The 5,853-nt window shown below is 37.7% G+C and overlaps 1 non-coding gene across 1 annotated transcript; it reads left to right on the top strand.

The window, feature by feature from the left end:
• Window positions 1-3,802: 3,802 nt before the first annotated feature.
• Window positions 3,803-3,909, top strand: LOC121204133 (small nucleolar RNA R71). Its single transcript, XR_005899061.1, has one exon. It is a non-coding gene; the product is annotated as a small nucleolar RNA R71 (small nucleolar RNA).
• The last annotated feature ends 1,944 nt before the right edge of the window (window positions 3,910-5,853 follow it).

Raw genomic sequence — 5,853 nt, 5'->3', positions numbered from 1 at the left:
AAAAAGGTCTTTAGAGGGTTGTAACGTGGCTTTGGTTAGAGGGTATGGTCACAAGCGAAAAGAAAAGGTTAGAATCGAGATTGAATTGAAAAATTACCTATCTAGAAAAATGACTACTATTCAGTTGAATACAAGTGAGCTTTTTCTCAGAATATGGAATTAACACTCAAGCTCAAAAAATGGCGAATTACTACTAATATGTATGTAAGTATTGTTGTTGTTGTTTTTTTTAAGAACAAGTCAAATACATAGAAGAACAAAACATAGCTAAGCAATTAGTTCAAATCAAATCTCGACAAAAATAGGGATCAAATTAGGGGATTTCAACAATAATGGTTTATGGGTTAATATTGAGGGTAAATCAATTATTGGCTTGTTAGGCTCAAAAGGGTTTACTAAGGGTTAATTATGAAGGTAGGTTTTTGTGGAGTGAGTGGGTCAAACCTAAGTGCCTTTATCATTTTGACATATCAAATCAAATGGTGTGGTCTTGACATGCATAATCAATCAAGTTCTAGAATAACAATTCAATACTGGCACACTCATAATAAAAGTGAGCATGTAAGAAATAATAGATGCTCCAAAGGCTCAAGATCTGACAAAAATTATGGCTTTTTGATGTTTAAACTTGTGAATTCCAACTTAAGATAATACCTAAACTTAGGGAAACAACCTAAAAGTTTTTAATTCTTCAAAAATCAACTTATCATGCTTGATTCCCTAATGCCTTAAAGTTTAAACAATCAATGCATAAATGCCTATGTTTTAATTCAAGACATATCAATAAAAATCATAAGTTAATTAAAATCCATTCTAATAGTGATATGAGTGATTCACGTGAGAAGAAGATAGAATTCAGGGATTTCTAATGGTGATATAAAAGACCCCCCACACTTAAGATGTACATTGCCCTCAATGTACAAAGACAAATATATTAAAAAAGATAGATATATAATCATAAAATAGGGAGAGAAGTGAAACTTCCTGAATGATGAATGAACTCCTTGAATTGGAGTTATGGAGAATAATCGGCCAAAGCAAAGATGAGGGTAGAGGAGGATACTCAAGTGGTGGTACAAGTTTATTAGTCCATAAGTCCGGGCGCCATTGGAGTTTTTAGTTCCTGTTTGATGATGAGCTTTGGAGCTCTTTATGACTGTGTTAAAAATAGGAACTCTTTAGGAAATATAATGAAGCATAATTACTCGTAATGAAATAGCCGAAAATAGAAATTGTAAAAAATCAAGATAAAATAGTATTAACAGGAAATAAAAAGTAATTTCAAAATATAAAGATAAGGCTAAGATAGATAATAGGTGTTTATAGAGAAATTGGGGCACACGGCCATGGGGCACACCCGTGTGCCTTCGTTTTAGCCCGTGTATTTCGTGGTTTTTGAAATTGGGCGCATCGGTGTACTCGGCCATGTTGCACGATCGTGTCAATCTTCGTTCGCATCTCCCACGCCCGTGTATGCAGGCACATGCCCGTGTTAAATTGACAGGTTTGCCTACGGTTTCAAAACATGAGTGTGTCACACGCCCGTGCTATTTTGGTAGTTTCGCCCATGGCCATGTCGCACGGTCGTGGCAACTTATCGCATCCCATGTTGGGGAAGAAATTTTTGCCCTGTTTTTACACGACCGTATCGCACGGCCGTGTTGCATCCTATGATATGTGCATGGCCTATGGCACGCACGTATGCCTAGCCATGTGATTCTGAGAATCCTGTGTTCAGTGACTCAGTTAGTAAATTAAATGTTAAAGACTAAAATTTAAAGAAGTTAGCACCGTTAGTGCTCGGGGTGCCTCCCGAGAAGTGCTTATTTATAGTCTAAACTCGACTTACTTCTCTGGTGTGTGATCATGGTGAATCGAGGAGTTTACACTCCTCATCCCTGCTATCAATTTTATCAATATAAGGTTTAGGACGAGTACCATTTACCTTGAACGTGCCAAATTTGGAGTGATTTACCTCGACCATACAGTATGGAAAAATACTAATTACCATAAGAGGGGTTTCTTTATTTGGTTCAGAAGTGGCGATTCGAGGATCTGTTGCATCTAGTAGTACTTTGTCTCCAACTTTAAATTGATTTTTGGAGGAATTAAGCTCCTCATGGCGTAGTTTTGGTTTATTGTGTTCTCTCAGTTTATGTGTCCTCCATTCATCTAGCTCCTCGATTTGTAACCTTTGTTCTTCATGGATGGGTTCTTTTTTGTTGCTTGGCTTATGTATGTTCTTCGAACCTGTTTTCTGCAAAGAAGGTTGCACTATATGGTTAGTTTTAGCCAAATGATTTATATAGTCACCTTTGATTTTTGATGTGTTATTCGAATTACGGGCTTGAAGGGTGATTATTTCATCTCCCACACAAAGTGTGAGTTCACCTGTGCCAATGTCAATAATTGTTCTGGCGGTTGCTAAAAAGGGCCTTTCTAAAATTAAGGGGACGTTGCTATCCTCCTCTATGTCTAGAACAACGAAATCAACTGGGAATATAAATTTGTCGATTTTAACGAGTACATCTTCAATAATACCCCTAGGAAATTTGATAGTTTTATCTGCTAATTGAATGCTCATCCTAGTTTGTTTGGGTTTCCCTAGACCTAGTTGCTTAAACAATTTGTAAGGCATAACATCGATACTAGCCCCTAAATCAGCCAATGCATTATTAACATCTAAACTACTAATTAAACAAGGAATTGTAAAACTCCCTGGATCTTTTAGTTTGTTGGGCAGCTTATTCTGTAGAATGGCTGAGCAGACCGCGTTCAGCTCCACATGCGATGCTTCATCTAACTTCCATTTATTTGCTAGAAGCTCCTTTAAAAACTTGACTGCGTTTGGTATCTGCTAAAGGGCTTTAATAAATGGTAAGTTAATATGTAGTTTCTTTATAAGTTTAAGGAATTTACCAAATTGTTCATCTGAGCGGTCTTTCCTTGTCGCATTGGGGTATGGCACACGAGGTTTATATTCTATAATCACAGGCTTTGGCTCATTGTGGCCTACCTCATCCTTACCTACGGTTCTGCAACTAGGCCTTCCTCATCTTGAATGGCAATCACGTTGAGTTGCTCCCTTGGGTCAGATTCGGTGTTGCTTGGCAGGCTACTTTGTGGTCGTTCGGAAATCAGCTTGGCGAGCTGTCCAATCTGAGTTTCGAGCCTCTGGATTGATGCTTGTTGATTTTTGAGTGTTGTCTTGATATTTTGAAAATGAGTTTCTGACACTGAGATGAATTTTGTTAGCATCTCCTCAAGGTTTAGTTTTTTCTCTTGTTGGTAGGGTGGTTGTTAGAAGCCTGGAAGTGGTGGTCTCTGATTCCCTTGGCCTCCCCATGAAAAATTTGGGTGGTTTCTCCAACCTGCATTATAAGTATTGCTATAAGGATTGTTTTGAGGTCGAGGATTGTTACCTATATAATTTAACTGTTCGTTCTCTATGTTGTGGCCATAAGGTGAGTATTCTGAACTACTTGATCCACCTCCACTTGCTTCGCATTGCATTATTGGGTGAACCTGTGAAGAACTAAGGAAACCATTAATTTTCTTATTCAAGAGTTCTACCTGATTAGAGAGCATGGTGACCGTTTCAACGTTATAAATGCCGGCTGTTTTTGTTGGCTTTGTCCTCATGACTTGCCACTGATAGTTATTCAGTGGCATCTCCTCTATAAATTCATAGGCATCTTCAGGTGTCTTATTATTGATGGTTCCACCAGCAGCTGCGTCAACCATTTGTCGAGTCAAAGGATTTAGGCCATTATGAAAGGTTTGAACTTGTAGCCAGAGTGGTAACCCATGGTGAGGGCATCTTCTCAAGAGGTCCTTGTATCTCTCTCATGCATCATAGAGTGTTTCTAAATCCATCTGCACAAAGGAAGAGATATCATTACGTAATTTAGCCATTTTAGACGGCGAAAAATATTTTAATAAAAACTTTTCGGTCATTTGTTTCCAAGTAGTGATTGACCCCCGTGGCAACGAGTTCAACCACTGTTTAGCTTTGTTTCTCAATGAAAAAGGGAATAACCGAAGGTGAATGGCATCATCACCAAAAAGTTTGCCAAGTGAGCGTTGGGATCCTCATCCTGCAAACCATCAAACTGAACAAACTGTTGTATCATTTAAATTGTGTTAGGTTTCAGTTCAAAAGTATTTGCGGCTACAGCAGGTCTAACTATGCTCGATTAAGTTCCTGTTAAAGAAGGTTTAGCATAATCATACATAGTGTGCGGAGCAGGATTCTGATTAACAGCAATCACAGGAGGTAGCGAATTTTCTTGGTTTTCAGTCATCTCCTCTGTTATGGTTGAAGTATCGTCCTCTTACTTTTCCTTTGTGTATTGTAAGCTTCGCCTTATTTCTCTTTGGTTTCTGCAAACTGTGCGATTAATCTCGCTGTAAAAAAGTAGTGGTCTTGACGGGTTTCTTCTGGTCATAAACTAGAAAAACCTGTCAGAAGGAAATAAGAGAAAAATTAGAATAGGAAAGAAAATACAAACTTAAATTACGAATAAAGTAAATGGCTAAAGTAATAAAAATTAAGTTTTCCTAATATCCTAGTTCCCCGGCAACGGCGCCAAAAACTTGATGCGTGATATTCGTAACAGGTTTTAAAGGTTTATAAATGAAACGTTCTTGAGACTAACTTATTATCACGATTAAGGCAAGTGTACCTATCGAACAATAGTATAGTTCAGCAAGACCGGATTGTCGAACCTAAAAGAACTATGAGTACCAGTATTTACTTCCTTTTTATTATCTAGCCTAAAATTTAAGAGGTTTGATTGTCTCAACTAATTACTAACTAAGAATGCACAGAAAGAAAACTTGGGAAAAATACTTTTAGGAAAATTCAATTGATTGAGACAATACCTAAGGAAAAATCCACCTAGACTTCACTTGTTATTTGACCTGAATCAGACAATTTATTCATTTGACTTGATCCGTAAAAATCCTTAAATTATATTATTATCTCTCTCGAGACTAATAACGTCTAACCTTAGGTTGAATAATTGAAATCTCTTTCTAATTAACACCCTAGAATTGCATTAACTCGATCTATGGATTCCTTTATTAGGTTTCACCTTAATCTGGAAAAATCTTGTCACCGTATCTTTAGGCGTACAATCAACTCTGCTTAATTATGAAAAATTTACTCTTAGACAATGTCTATTCCTCCTCTTAATAAGAGCTTAACTTGAATCAATATCCTGGAATATCAAAACAAGAATTAAGAACACATAATTAAGAACAAGTCAAATATTTATCATACAATTCAGATAATAATAATAAGATCTTTCTTAGGTTTCATTCCTCTTAGGTATTTAGGGGTTTAATTCATACTTATGAAAGAAAACATCTCAAAAAGTATAAAGATAACAAAACATAAGAAAACCCAAAACTCCTGAAGGAACTTGAAAGGAGATCTCCAGTCTTGATGATGAATCCGGCTCTTGAGATGGATCAATCTGATTTCCTTGAGTAATTCCTTGCTTCCTCCTCTGCGTCCTCCTTCCTAAGTGCCTCATCAAGTGTTTAAATAGGCTTTGGAATGCCTAAGAGCCCTCAAAATTGGCTTTTTCCGAATTGGACTAAACTTGGGTTCGACAGGGACACGCCCGTGTGACACCCCCGTGTGCGATTACTTAAGGCCGTGGTCAAGGATGTTAAATGGGCACTGGTGTGTGATCCACCCATGTGAGTCGTGCTTCGATCCTGCCAAATTGACACGGCTGTGTTACTCACCCGTGTGAGGAAGTCCAGGCCGTGTTGTTTTCCCATGTGGGTCCATTTTCTCCGTTTTCGGCCCGTTTTTTGCTCTTTTTACTCTTCTGTGCTCAC

This window comes from Gossypium hirsutum, chromosome A07 (assembly GCF_007990345.1).
Source record: "Gossypium hirsutum isolate 1008001.06 chromosome A07, Gossypium_hirsutum_v2.1, whole genome shotgun sequence".
Classification (NCBI taxonomy): Eukaryota; Viridiplantae; Streptophyta; class Magnoliopsida; order Malvales; family Malvaceae; genus Gossypium; species Gossypium hirsutum.
Note: the sequence above shows the minus strand (reverse complement) of the source record. Positions and strands in the feature narration are given on the sequence as shown.